At 52.7% G+C, this 15,108-nt stretch overlaps 1 protein-coding gene across 1 annotated transcript in view; it reads right to left on the reverse strand.

Annotated features, from left to right (window-relative positions):
* Positions 1-15,108, reverse strand: part of SppL (signal peptide peptidase-like protein) — an 80,824-nt gene that overhangs the window by 45,241 nt on the left and 20,475 nt on the right. The window lies entirely within an intron of this gene.

A 15,108-nucleotide genomic window follows, 5' to 3' on the forward strand; every position in this document is an offset into this window, starting at 1 on the left:
AAGACAACTGTATTTTCTGCCGTTTTGTAAACAATATTGTTTAACATGCACTGTTCATTTTATGTATCTTACCACTCCTTTCTGTAATGCCTTCGGGCCTGGAAAGTATCCGAAATAAATAAATAAATAAATAAATAAATAAATAAATAAATAAATAAATAAATATATGAAAACCAAAGATATATGATATATGAAAACTGAAGACCAAACAGTCCCTCAAGGACTTATGTGTGCTTCACTGCTGAAGTCGCCAGACTGCGATCATTTATTCCCGCAATAAAGGGCTAAGCATAGACTGCTGGACTAGTTAATGGTAACACCATTACTCATCTTTCCAGCGCACACAGAGGACAGGTGCCTACTCTCCCTCTGTCCGTGTATTTTATGTGCGCTGGAAAGATGAGTAATGGTGCAATAAGGGCCTCTTGCTCTGGGCTTTTCTTCTCACTGCCGGACAGCTTAAACGAATGCAGCGTTAGAAGCCCAGCTAGCACGTGCTGACACTGTGTGTGGCATTGGACATGAAGTGAGGTGGTTAGACGCAGCGATTTAGAAGTGCTGTCCACAATCTAAAGCAGTGCTACCAGAAAGGGCCAACGATCGCAGCAACCCCTCCCGGCCGTGTGCCCTTACCAAGCCAAGGTTCTCGTGGCCCAGAAACTTTTGGCAAAAGCTGTACTCTCTCGCTCAGTGCAGCCATGACGCCACACTGCAGAAGTAGCGCCATCTAGCTACTGGTCCGGTAACAAACGTCACACTGGCTTCGGCGGCCGGTTAGAGCTGAGCTTGACTGAGCGGGTGCAGCCGTTGGCTGACCAGTGCAATAGCGTTATTTTTAGCTTTTTGGCCTAGGGGGAGGGGGGGGGGGGTCTTGTGTTGAATAGAATACTAATATTGTATGGTTCTTGCGGCTATTGGAAGCCTCCATCTCACACTGCTGTACTGGCAAGGCATGCCTGTGCGTATCGAATTTTAATCGGCCAAGAAACAAACGCTCACTGTGAATAAACGACGCGGGGAGAAAGCGAGACGTTCATAATGCCATCGAGCGGCCGTGGATGACATGACCCCACGGTCGTATCCTGGCAGCTTTGTATGCGGCGCACACAATATAGATTATCAATTCTTTTCTAGCAAATTATTGCGCCTGATATTTAAGTGGAATATTTAGTCCGTAGATTGCATGCTGGTCTTCCACACAGATTGCGTTTTTGCTGCCTTCTTCCAACGATGAAAGAGACACCTGCCGGCAAAAATTACCTGGCAATTAGGAGGATTCAAACAAAATTTACACATAACTTCCTCGCACATCTCCGCTGACAGCATGCGCATCTGGTTCTCGATCTGTCCGTCCGTACATCCATCCAGCTATCCATTGCACATTTCTTGTTTTTTGTCTTCTCAAAATCCGAGCAGGTAAGACTGCATATTCTTGCCGGAGACTCATCTAAGGCCGATATGTATACTACCAAAGAATCACACTGGGTTAGGATGCGGTAAGAGTACAAGAGAATGATCGATTTCTGATGCGAAAAGCTTCACTAGGCTCGTCAACACCGCGCTTCGCGTGAGCCACACTACAGATTTGAAACAGCTGCGCATGCGCGAAACCGAGTGACATCACGCGGAGCGCAGATGGGCGCTGCTGCCGCAGCCGTCGTCGCCGCCGCGCGCTGACTCCGAACGCCTGACCTTTCGCCGCCGCCGCGCGCTACTGCGCATGTGCGCCGCCGCTTCTCCTCCTCGCCACCGTCTGACCTTTCGCCGCAGCCGTGCGCAGTACGCATTTGAAAGGAGGGGTATATAAGGCGCGCTTGCCCATAGAACAGGAGCAGACACTCGCCATGGAAAGTGAAGAAGAAGCAACAGTCGGACGGCGCAGAAACACCGATCCAGAAGTGGTAGCTAGGAAGTTGGCTGAAAAGCAGCGAGAGCTTTTCGCTTCGAGATATCCAGGCTTAACCTTGGCTAAGCGACAGCCCATTTTTTTTTCAAGGCCAGCGCAAAGCCACCACACCCGTTAGGGAGAGGAAAAAACGAAGGAACCCCCCCCCCGCGGCGCGTACGAGGCTTGATGCGCAACAATACGAAATACGGGAGAGACCGCCACACGGCGCTTCGCGTGAGGTTACGCGGTACAAGGCGAGGATGCATTGTCCGCAGGGCCCGCCTGGATGCGACCCCACTTCCCGGACACACGTGTATCCTACCTGTTATTATTCCTCCCCATTTTAATCCTTTCCCTCATGACGCGGTCTAAGGCAACAAAACACCCTCTAAATTGTCTAGGGGGTGTTATCCAAGTTCCCAGCCAGCCTGCCCTCTGCTCGTCACCCTGTACAAGCAAGCGAGCCTCGGCAACATACTGCATCGCTTCAAACATCCCATATCCGGAACACAACAGAAAAATTGGCTGTGGTTTAGCTCGGGTTAAACCTGGAGTGACGCGACAGTTACAGGCGGCCGAGTGGTACTAGCTGAGCCGAATTGCAAAGTCAGTCTTTCGCCGCTGCGTTTTTTCATCTTCGTCCCTGGACATGGATTCACAGTGACTGCGTAATTTCCTTTCCTCAAATTCATTTGCTTCATTACGGCCCCTATTTTTGTTTCTTCTTTCACTCCCACTTCCTCCATTTCAGTACCGTGCGGTTCGGGTGTCCACCGCGGCGGTTGCTAGGCAACGGCTCAAGGTCGGCGCGACCACGGCGAAAGTGCGACCATGCCTCAAGCTGCTGGCGTAGCTACAGCAGTGTAGCTATCGCTACAATAAAGCAACCGGATACGGCTCCAACACTTGACTACTTCCAGTCCACCATAACTTAGCCAAGTACAGCCGTTCCCTCGCCCACACAAGTACCGAGACAAGGCAGCCCATCCCGAAGCCCTCCTAAGAGGGGTTCGCGCTTCCGACGCAAGGACAAGGCCTCGGCCGGACGTGTTCCACGCGGCTGGGAACGACGCGCATGTGGCCGAGCATCGCAACTTTCCGCACAGGAGCACAGTGCGCGACCGCCGGCAGCAGTGCGGACAAACAGGCTGCCACGCTTCGCTGCCATGCTCTGCCGCGAGCTGCTTATTCCTACAGCGCGCTGACTGCATGCACCCCGGTAGCAGCGGGGGGTCAGCGATCGCGCTTTGTGCTCGCGCCGTGTCCGCCACGCAACAAGAGGCAAACAGCGCGGCGGGCAGCGAGCCTGGGGGCAGACGACCACTCGGAACCAGCGCTGTTATGGAAGCGCGCGTCTGCTACGCTCCGTGGAAGCAAAAATGGTTAACAAGTGATCACGTTCAGGACGACGAGTCGACGAGTCGCCGCCTCTTCTGACGCGAGAAGCAGTGTTTTCTCGCTATCCATCCAGAAAAAAAAAAAAAAAAGTCGGTAATACAGGAAGAACAAAAATTTCCGCCTGCAGCACACGAAACGTCCCTGCCTGTTGAAAGGAATGGGCGCCTGCTAAACCGTCGGCAACGAAGCTGATCTCACCAAGCGGCTAAGGCAGAACATGAATTAAAAAAAAGAAAGAGACATACAAGGCTGAAACCACAGGGGCAAAATTCCATTCATGTTTTCGTTTTCTTTTTTCCAATTTTTTGCCTCCCGCCTAAATGAACTTTTCACACACTAAAACCTTAGTTGGCAACGAAATGGTAGTCTTCGCCGAATTCAAGGGTGCTGCGATCGGAAACGCAGAAGTTCCCCAGGAAACAACCAATGACGCGGTGGCTCTCAAAAATATATAGCAAAAAAAAAAAAAAAAACACTACCAGCCGACGCACATTCTGGCCTATTCACTGATATCATCGTCGGAAACAACATTTGGATGTCTTATCAACACCCCCCACCAGAGCAAACACCAGCGAGTTTCCGATGCCACCAAAATGCCGACATTATAGCTTGCACAGCACATCGGCAGACGACACTTGAGTTGCCGAAAACCGTCCCCACTCTCCTCTGCACACAGGCGACCACCCCGCGTTTTCAGCCAGTGTCGTCTGTCTATGCGAGAGATGGACTACACGCGGCGTTGTTTGCAGAACAGGATCCATCGGTACCAACGCACAACCCATCTGCCGAGGACGAACGCGAAGCGAAAGAGAAAAACAACGCATAAACGAACTAATAGCTGAACGATAGAGAGGTCAAACACGAAAAGCGGCCATCGCGCTTCCGGAGCGATAACCAACCACGCGAGAATCTAATCTCGCTCAACTTACGACCTTGCCATTCTGATGTTCGCGTTTCGCTTGTCTCCGATAGTAAACACCGCGTCACTCAAAGCAGGACAGTTTGAATGATCCAAACACTTGAGATCGAATGAACAGATTATATCGATTCGTACGACGTGCCTGGTTTGCCGCACTGCGCACATGCGGTCGGGCGTGTTTTGTGTGCAACAGAGACGTCATTTTTCAGCTCAACGACAGAGCGACAAGGACGATAGAAGTACGCGCGTCCTGTGTGTAGACATCCTTCTCCGTGGTCTATTTACGGTGCTGAAAAAATGCCCACTCTGCTGAACCACATGCAAATAACCCAACTCCGCTCGCATGAAAGACTTGTGTGCGAGGTGGGAACCAGGAAAAGTATCAAAGACGCCGTACAAAGGAAATGCTGTTGTGTATGAAAGCAGGCGTGTGTAATGCGAATATTTTAAGCGTTACTTTTAAGCGTTATATTTTAAGCGTTAAGCAAATAGCGTAGCGATGCCAAGGTCTGTGCTGCGTACGGCGTCGGCGCCGACGGCGCTACAACTGAGGAACGAGCACAGAGCTAAGGAACTGAAAACGTTATTCCTGTGGAAGAAGCGATTTACCGATAGTGTAGAGACCACAAGCACACGGAGCAGCTAAGATAGATCGGGAAGGAGCCACCAAGCTAACTCTCTGAAAGTTGTAACCGAAAGTGGTAACCGCTCTGAAGGGCGGTTACCACTGCGCAATGCAAGATTAGGCGATAACTGTTAGCGGTGGCGAATTCATTATTGCCGATCTGTTTTGCTATACGTCCGCGCGCACGACGTCAATGTGCTGTCGCTCGCGATGTCACTGCGTCTGGACCACTCAACAGGGCGTGTTGCAGCGGCGTCACGCACGACGCTAACCAGTAAGCGCGCGGCGTTGCACACTGACGTCACGCGTTACATCACTGCATGCTGACCAATGAGCGAGGCGGCGCAGATCAAGGAAACGAGCCTTATACAGCGGTCGCTGTAAAGCACACGCTGCGAGCGATCTTCACTCTGGTCGGCTGCCCACGGTCTTCGATCTGAACTGGATTGGACTAGACCGGTGCTCGCACCGAATGCTGGCGGTGGATCCGATTTCCCACACGCGCGTGAACTCTCGATGCAATGCCATGGAGTGAAGCACGGAACGACCAAACGCGGCTACGAGGGCGCCACGCCCACCACGCACATGATCCGGATATTGCGCCCCAAGAGCAAGAAGCAGGGACGGGTTTTATTTTTCGCACGGCGTGATACTTCCAGGTTCTTTGCAGTCAGTCAGCAAGGTAATACGGTTCTTCAGCAATTTCCCACACAGCAAGCGTACCCGCGCGCGTATCTTCAGACTTCAGAGCGATTCCCCTCAAACAAAACGCTTTGAAAAAAAAAAAAGAAGAGCAGCGGAATCGAAAGAACTGAATTGATATACGTAGTAGTGCATGACATTCGTGCGTCATGCGCCGTTGTTGCGCCAGTAGCAATCTTTCGTCTCACGGCGGCCTATTTACCGACAGTGACATTCGATAGTTTGATCAAGACACAAATACAAAAACAGAGCCTTGCCCGCACACACAAGCTTCTATACCTCCTCCGGCATGCCAGTATTTTCTCATCCCCCCACCCTTTTTTTCACACCTACGCAACAAAAGTGAACACCGTTCAGGCCGACTGCAATCAACCGAAGCTGCCTCGTGCGTGGCCGCATTGTGTAACGATCCATTTCCTTCCCATTCCATTCGCTACTCTGCGATTGGTCGCCCTCCTCCCGCTGCCGTAGGGCGTTATCGTCACGCTGGTCGTGACATAACGTGCCCATGATACCACCGGCTAGCATGAACGCGTCTCGGGCCCATATGTCGCAGTGGTCACGACGCCCACGAGTGATGGCCGTTTCACATGATGCGACGCGAACGAAAAACTTCGGTCCAGTCGCAGTGTCGCAGCGGCGCCAGTCGCGACAGCCCTTTCACATGCTTGCGGCGCCTGCGATTTCTGTTGGTGCGGCACGAGCGGCCCACGCATAATTTTCCAATCATAAACGTAGAACACGCTTAAAGTTTCATTTTTTATTGAATTAATGTGCTGTTATTAAAATATCAAGTACTTTATGCAAATAAGGTATTCTTAAGTTTTTGCTTTTGTACGCAACTACGATGAGCAGCTCGTTAAATAATGCACGTGACATGTTGAGAAATCAACAGACCCGAGCGCGTGGAGGAAAAAAAAGTTTTTTCTTCCTCGCCCGAGCGCTTCCAAACAAAGTGAAAATACCTCTGGTGCAGTTTCGACGTCTTCCGCTACGTCGTTTCCTGTGATGTCACACTTTTGAATTCTATTGGCTGACGGCCGCGTCGTTCGCAACGATCGCTGCGACTGTGCGGCGTGCGACCAACTGGTTGGAAGCCTGCCGCAGCCACTTTGCGACGGGAGCGGCGTGCCTTTCTGTCGCAGTGCGGCTGAAATCGCAGTGCGCTGTGGCAAGAATCGCACCATGTGAAACGGGCATGAGGCAGCACGACTACACGTTTGATACGTCCGGCAAAGAAACTTGGCGTCGTTTGTGTGACAGCCGGACTAGTCGGATGCGGGGCAGGCGCGACCAGACCGACTGTGTCTGTGTTTGCTCTCCCGCTTGCTGTTGCTTTCGTCACAATGACGTCACGGCCAAATGAAATGGGAAATGGAATGGATCGTTACAGGGTTCAAGAAAAGAAACACGCAGGTTAGCAATCTATACGTTCTTACCGGAGTTTTCTGCGCGGCTAAACACCAGCTAATGCCCGATTCTCCACCTAATGGCTTTCACAAGCCAAGCAACGTCGTATACGCTGGAAGTGTCCGGTCTGATTTCTGCACGCAGCGGATCGTGCACGCGCTTCCATCGACACGCGGCCGAAGCTGAACCTGCGGCGACGTCCAGCTTTTCAGGCCCAAACTCATCTTGCATTCGACAATCCTTCCCTTCTCCGAGCCTGTGACGGCCTCACTCAGAAAGCAGAACCAGCGTTTTGAGAGACTTGTGTTTGGTCATGCGGGAGTAGCGGTAGTACACCCACTGATGATCGGCAAATGGGAGGCACATAGCTAGGACGGCTAATCAGCACCACACGATTTGGGTCAGGAAAAAAAGAAGTAAGGCATGACTCTCACGGTTGAGCAGTCACCAGGCGCTTGTTGGCCTATTAAAATCAGCGGTGTGGACTGAATGCGCTACAGGAACAGGGGGAATAATTAGGGGTGTGCGAGTGTTAGAAGCCTTCGAATAACGAATCGAATACCTTCGTATTCGATTCGTCGAAAGTTTCAAACAGTGCACGTTCAGAATTACTTATTCGAAACGAATCGAACACATTCTTGGGCTTTCGAATACTCTGCGAATAATCGGTAGTAAGAAGTTCGGTAGTATTATACTGTGTTTAAGAAGCAAATTAAGCTCCCAAATGGTCGGTGAACTGTCTGACAGTCCAGCGCCAGTTCATACCCTAGTGCGGAAGACTCCAGCCAGGTACTACGTCAAGGTACTACGTAAACGTTCTTCCCCACGTCACTGCACCTGCCCATCGACTTTTGCGACGAGTGTTGCTTCTCACATTCAAAAATTGTAATCTCACCCATGATATGTGACCCATCCCTTTTGTAATACACCGAAAGGGGTCTTCAAGGTAATAAAACGGAACGAAACGACAGTATGGGCTGTTAAGGTGGTGATTTGAATAGCCACGCGACGAAGGAAAATACAGTGGGTGCTATAGATGGCTACAACTCAAGAACACAGTGGCAAACCCCTCTCAAAAGAGGCTCTCCAGCCAATGGCGTCGACCGATGGTCATGAAGTCGCGGTTAATCCGCTTAATCCGCAGTTAATCTCCCTGCACCTGCCAGCCCCTTATTATGTCACACTATCGGTCGACGTCACTGGCGGGAGGGAATGCTTTCAGGGGGATTTTCCGTTGCATTTTTTAGTTTTACATGACTGTAGTAGAATCAGTGCTGAGCATTTTGACAGCTGTGTCTATAAGTGTATCAGCATCGTATACCGCGGCGTTTCAGCTAGCAATTCGCCATTCGCGCGATTCATCGGTTTGCACCAATATTCGTTACTAGGGCGAATATTCGTATATATATTCTATCCGCATTCGATTCCTTTTCTGTAGATACACTATTGGCATTCATGCGATTTTTAAAAGCATTATTCGCGGAGGCAAACACTCACGAGTCTGTCTTCCTCTTCAAAGTTTGTTGCCCACATATATGTAAAGCGCGCGGGATGTGTGTACAGGCCTTAATAGACTGTAGAAGCTATACTGTTCGAGCCTGCAGTTTACGTCAGCGTTTCTATACAAAGACCGGCTTTAACAACAACCGCAGCCGCAGGAACGGTTTAGACAACAGCGAGACGCGGTAGGCTTTGTGCGCGCAACACAGCGAGTTAAAAGAGGTTTTTAATTCACGAACAGCAGCCGGGATATAGAGCTGTCTCGTGTAGTTCGTCCACGGCTTTCCGCGGTTTTTAGTCTCATCATACTTCCTATACATGCTCTGGGTACTCTGACATATACATGCACATCCAAGAGGATCGTCCATTAGGCCGCCGGAACACACGACAACCCGTGGACGTCGCTGATCACATCTCAAGTTGTGCGGAGCCTCGCGCACGCTAACCGCTACGCCTCGGCATCTGCCCTGCACTCAGGACGAGCCGAGAGGCGCTGAGTGAAGGGCCCTGGGCTCGTTGTACGTGGGAGGTGCATTTTGACCGGTCGGTGCCCAAAGGCGCGGTTTCGTCCGTAGGTGCCTGGCTCGCCGACGCCAACGACGGTAAACTGAGGAAACATCTAAGAACAGCTAACGCAGTAGCCACAGGCCAGCGCATAGGGGGCCCGCCCTGTACCCGGGAGGTGCTCGGACCGTGGGTGGAAGATTCATTTTTACCAAGGGACACGTGGTTGTGTATCCACCGGAGAGTAGTCGGAGGGCTATGCGGACAGCGCCGCCGACGCCACATTTTTTCAAGGAGCGAGCTAAGAACACCTAACGCTCTAGAAACCTTCTTGACAATTCATAGATAGTTTATACAGTCAGTCGAAATGTTGAAGTCTACGCACTATCTATAGAAACCTTGTAAAGGTCCTGCCTCAACGCAGCCCGCACTGGGCCAGCGTTGCGAACTTCAAAATGAACCCAGATTCAGATCACCCTGCGCAAATAAAAAAAAAGGAAATAGTTCCTGTGTGCTTAGAATTTGCAACATACTGCGCGCCAGGTTCGCACGTGGCTACCATACGCTTCACAAAAAAAAAGGAAAAAAAAAACAGCCGAAACATCTTTCGGACGAGCGTTGCAGGCTCTTTCGTACGATTTTAACGCGGAGCCCATAATGGGCGCAGGCCCCTCATAACTCTCCCGAAGCTCTCCCGCCGCCGACGTCCTGATTGTTATTGCGGCCAAGAAACGCGCCCGCTGGATCGCTCGCTCACGGTTACTTTCGATTATTGTCGCTCGCGGCTGTCGGCGGCTGGAGCCGTGAGAAACCCGCCGCCACGAGGAAGTCACGGCAACGCACCTGCTCTCCACATTAGCGCACTGATAAGGACAACACCACAGAGGGGCGGACTGAAAAGAAATTCCCGTTCGACCTCCGCTCCCGCGCCTCTTCCGCTCATGAGACGGATGCAAATGGAGCCAGCCCAATTCCCCCCCCCCCCCCCCCCTGCCCCGCCACACATCCACCCCAACGGAAACTGATAATAATCTTTCAGAGTAATTGAGTTAGAGTTGATTTTCCCTCTGGATCTTGTACGTTGATGGCGATGGTCGTATGGGATACTGGACGTATTCCAGATTCGATTTTGCTCAATCAGGTTGCTCGGGGACACTTCCGGAAAGGTTACCTATTCATTAACAATTAATGAAACAGAAAGAAAGATACGAGCAAGAAGAAAGCTTATTTGCATTTGAGTGACACCTACCTGCACTCGTTCCCACCAAAACAGCTTGTTTTAAACTCTATGTCCCCGCCCCCGGTGGGGACAATAACAAATACTAACCCAATAAATAACTGGAGAAAGGAAAACACAGCCAATAAAGGATTGGGAAAGAATACAAGTCATCTCGACCAACACTCTACCAGTACGTACTTACACACTCCACAGTCGAGATCTCAGAGAAGTTCCCTTTCCTCCGGCAAGCTTGGCGAGCACTCGCTTCCCCATGCGGCTGGTTACAGCCTCGAACCTGGTACACCCAGTTTGGAGGACAGGCCGCCTCCGAGGCCCATCTATTAAAGGTGTCGTCTCTTACAATGTGTATCCGTGCACAGTAGACGGACGGACACATAACCTCTACAAAGCACGCCTATCGCGTGTCCCCCTTCCCTGTACATGTGAGCTGAGATTGACTAGCGCTACCGAGCGGTCATTTTTCACGTCTGCAGCCATAGCGGGGGCACTGCCTCGCTGGCCGCGCTAAAGGCCGGAATACATGGAGCGTTTTTACCGCGGCGAGTCGTCGATTTTCGCCCGACGGCGCAGATTCAAGTGACGCCCGGCGTCGAGAAAAACGCCCGACGGCGCAGATTCAAGTGACGCCCGGCGTCGAGAAAAACGCCCGCCGCCGCCTATCAGGACCGGCTAGATTTTGACGCGCGGCGTCCGGTGAGACCGGAAGCGGCGGCTGAAGCGAGCCAATAGCAGCGCAGAAAGCGCGCTCTTCCGGTCCTCTGCCTGCCGCCGCAAACATGGCCGCCGAGCTAGGCCGTGATTTTGGCACGGAAATGTTATTGTAGTGAAAATAAACGCTACATCAGACTTGAAATGTCGCTTTTTTTGGAGAACACGGCCGAATCTTGGATCGGAATGCCTGCGCTCCCTCCCTGAAGCGAATGTGTTGAAGAAAACCGCAGCCGCTGGTGTCCGCGGCTGAGCGGCCGTCCAAAGGTACGCGACGGCATGCATTCGAGCACGCAAATCTTGATAGATAGCGCGAGTGCTAAAATTTGTACAATGGTGTCGAAGTGAAACTTTCCTGATTTTAACAGAATGGTCAGCGTCGCGGTTCTCACAGATCTCCTTGCACAGTAGTGTTTGCCACCTGGTGATCACAGTTGCTTTCGCGTCGAGGGATGCGCGGCGGCGCGCCGCCGCTTCAACGCTCCATGTATCTCCAGCCGGGCGTCGCGCCGCCGCGATGTTTTCTGCCGCGCGAATGTCGTCGAAAAAAACGTCGCATGTATCCCGGCCTTTAGGCCGTCAAAGAGCGCTGCCCAAGGCACACTGCTTTGAGCAGAGGAGCCGCAGACACGGGACAAAAGCGACGCGACGCGGGTCGTGCACAACGGGATGATGCTCCCGGAGGGGACCTGAATCAAGGTTGACCCTTCCCGTATTCCCGCAGAATCCTCCGCTCTCCGGCTCCCCCGATCCGCTCGGCAGCGGCCCCCTTGCCCTGCTGTCATGCGGAGGGCAGGGAAAAGAACTCAATGGACATCTGCTATCGCGAACACCGACGCGGCAAACACGCACAGCGCCGGAAACTTCACTGTGGTTATTTGACGTCGGTCACTCCAAAGAGAACAGGAGTTCAAGCGATTCTTTTTCGAGGCGTGAACGCTAGTACCGCATTTCACCCATTTTTCAAGGGCTGTCGCACTCTCTCTGGAGGGAAGTATACGAAATTGCTGCTGAACCGGGAATTAACGGCACCATGCAGGGAACTATTACGTCTTCGACAGCCGCTTTTTATACTTTCTTACTAGGTAATCTGCTGTGAACACAGGGCAGCCAACCAACGGAGTGAACGTCTAAAATAGCGCCATCACGGTCTGGGCCTCCGCCTCGCAAGCGGGAGGTGCGGCGTTCGATCCCCAGTGCCACCGGGTACCCACCGGTCGCACAGTGGGTAGGAGCTTTCCTTTGCCTCGGTGCTCGGCTGCTTTTTGGTGAAATGCTTGAAGAATACGTCTGTAACCTCAGTTTGTGTAGTCAAAAAAATACCTAGTGCCATGGCACTCTGGCGAAAAGCTGCCCGTGCGCCATAAAAGCTCTCCATCATCGCCTCCCCAACGCATCAAAAACAGTAACCAGTCAGATGAAACGTCGCTTTCGCGCTGATGTCCTTCAGCTGGAGCGTCATCTGACTGAGCTGTTTTTTCTCGAAAGGGCAGGTTCAGCAATGCGGAGGACCGCGCGCACTACCGCTGCAGCGTATGTTTCTCATCTTAAACAGCACTACATGCACTGCAGCCTGGCTCGCACGACTCGTTCCTGTGAACATTTTGAGAAGCCAAGCCACTCAGACCGCGAGCATCTCAAAGACAGCGCCCGAGCCTTGCACAGCTGCAGACATAGAGAGATAGTCCATGAAAAGAGCCGCGCACCGAATGAAATCCCTCTCGGAATCAAGTTCACGGCGCGTGTGTTGATGGTTCGCCCTCTGTGAACGGAGAACGCTAGCGTTACACAATTCACGCCAATAAAATAAAACGAAAGCGCATTCACACCGAACAGCACTGCAATGGGAGGTACCCGAAGTGACGGCTGGCAGCGAATCGTGAAGATTCACGGGCATTCAGCGGCCACGCTTCGCAGTCGAGGCCGCCGATGCATCGAGGACCTTTGTGTGAAGCTTTCTTTTCCACACTCTTTCGAAACAGAAGTGCGAAGACGCGAACAAGGCTCCGGAACAGCGTACACTTAGCGATGTAGCTATAATTGTTTCGCAGAAAGAGCAATGACCGCGCGAACGCGTGCTTAACGATCGGGCAACACGTCATGATCCAGGCACCCATTTCAAGTCCACAATAACACAAATATTCCACTCGTTGTAACACAGCAGCGCTACCGAAATACAGTGCTCGGCCATGTTTGGCAGCGCTCCCAATCGCGGCTGCCTTTTAGAGGCACCGCCACGGAGCTCCCGCAGCCTTGCCGCGAAAAGCCCACACCACGGAGCGCCAGTATAGGCAGAAAAATTAATCCAAAAGGGGGACACTTAATAGCGGATTACGGGCGACAAAGCGATAGCACAGCCACTACTCACAGACACCCATCGTCTGAGCCACTCCCACGATACCCTTGCTGAGCCACTCCCACGATACCCTTGCATGTGTTGGTCGACGGTTCGACTTCCCCCGACCGACAGTTGGCGCAAGTTGCGACTAGCAATTCTCTGCTAGATCTCACGCAGATTCGAACGCGACCAGTCCCGCACAACTTGGAGGCCCACACCGCAACTATAGCGTGACAGTGACACATGAACTACGCCGAGAAAACGCCTCAACGGGCTCCATAAGCTATCCCATAAAATGGCCGCGCCATTACCCGGTTCACAAATCTGATCCTCGAAACAAGTGCGCAAAATCTCGTACAGCACAAGGAATTTACACAGGCGCAACGCAGTGCAAACACCAAGTTCTCGGTGCGCCGTGTTCCGTTTCGGAGTGGTATGCAGCGTTTCGAAACTACACTCATATCCGACACTGAACACGGCAAGCGCACACACACAGGAGGACGCAGCTCAGACGGGAAATACGACCAGTGCGCGACCGTTCAAGACACGCGTTGTTTCTTCGCGCATCTGCCGCTCTCCACAGATACCACGCAGTTCTTCATCGCAACGGCAGCTAAGCGTTGCCGTCTACGCACGAAGAAAGACGGCGCACGTGTCGAAAGGCCTCGGCGCTAATTACGAGACAGGGCGCAAATCCGCTTAGCAGGACAGCGGCGGAGAGAAGATCGTCCGCGGAAATGAAAGCTGCGTTCGACGCCAGGAGTTAATTAGAGCGACCGAATAGAGTCTCGCCGAGACAAACGGCGACGTTCTTCGTCTTTCGAACTCGCTCGGGAACGTGCCATCGCGGCTAACGTTACACACTCCCGCCTCAGGTTTCAAGCATACGCGAAGCAGTTTACCCCTAATTCAACTTTTTTTGTATTTTTGTTTTGTCCTCTGCTTAATCCGGTCCCCATTACGGCGCTCATTAAACGGACGCTGGCGAGCGCCGTGCCAGTTGTCCTTTCTCCAACCCGGCCGTTGCGACAGGACCCGCGGCACCGAGGAGAGCAGCTCCGGGCGCCCCCCTTCTTTCTTCACGCGGCCCCGACCGCGCGCGGACTCGAAAACTCGGCGCGAGCGGAATCGGAGGCAGGCAGGTAGCAGAGCAGAGCGTGTCCTGCGCATGCACCCTCACGGCGGTGACGCCAGCGGTGATGTCTCGCACGAGTCAGGCCGGTCGCCCCGCTGACCCTCTTCTGCATACGAAAGCTCGCGCCACGGCGGCGCGTAATGAGTCCTTTGTGCCGGCGACTCCCCCCCCCCCCCCCCCCCCCCCTCCCTCCGAGGAAGTCGAACGCGAGAGGCGGCGCTGCACTGCACTGTCCCACATGTCCGCATTGTGTACTCGGCAGAGGTATACGGAGAGCGACAACTGAAGAAAGAAAGAAAGAAAGAAAGAAAGAAAGAAAGAAAGAAAGAAAGAAAGAAAGAAAGAAAGAAAGGAGGCGCTGTTTCTCCGTTTGCACGGGAGCCGCGACCCTGAATGGCCGAGGCTGCTGCTGCACCGTCGCTGATAAGCATGCAGGAGGCGGCCGCCTAATTAGTTCTCACGGGCTCCACGCCGACTATAGCCTCGGACGGCTCCGGCCCACCCGCTGCTGCGACAGGTGACCAGGTTGCCTCGCCCATTCTTGCGCAGCGTGCATGGTGCTGCTTACCGCCGGTGGTTATTCCCGCCACCGTTTCCCTTAACGCGGCGTCGAGCGAGTAGGGCAGCGGTCGGAGATAGGAAATGAAAAATAGTACTCGGTCTGAACCGGGACACTCGCAGGACCGACGTTTCCTGCTCCGTTTCGGCAAAAGTTCAAGCTGACGAAAAGCGCGGGAACCA

The sequence above is a fragment of the Amblyomma mixtum genome, chromosome 2 (genome assembly GCF_055824585.1).
Source record: "Amblyomma mixtum isolate Tamu chromosome 2, ASM5582458v1, whole genome shotgun sequence".
NCBI lineage: Eukaryota > Metazoa > Arthropoda > Arachnida > Ixodida > Ixodidae > Amblyomma > Amblyomma mixtum.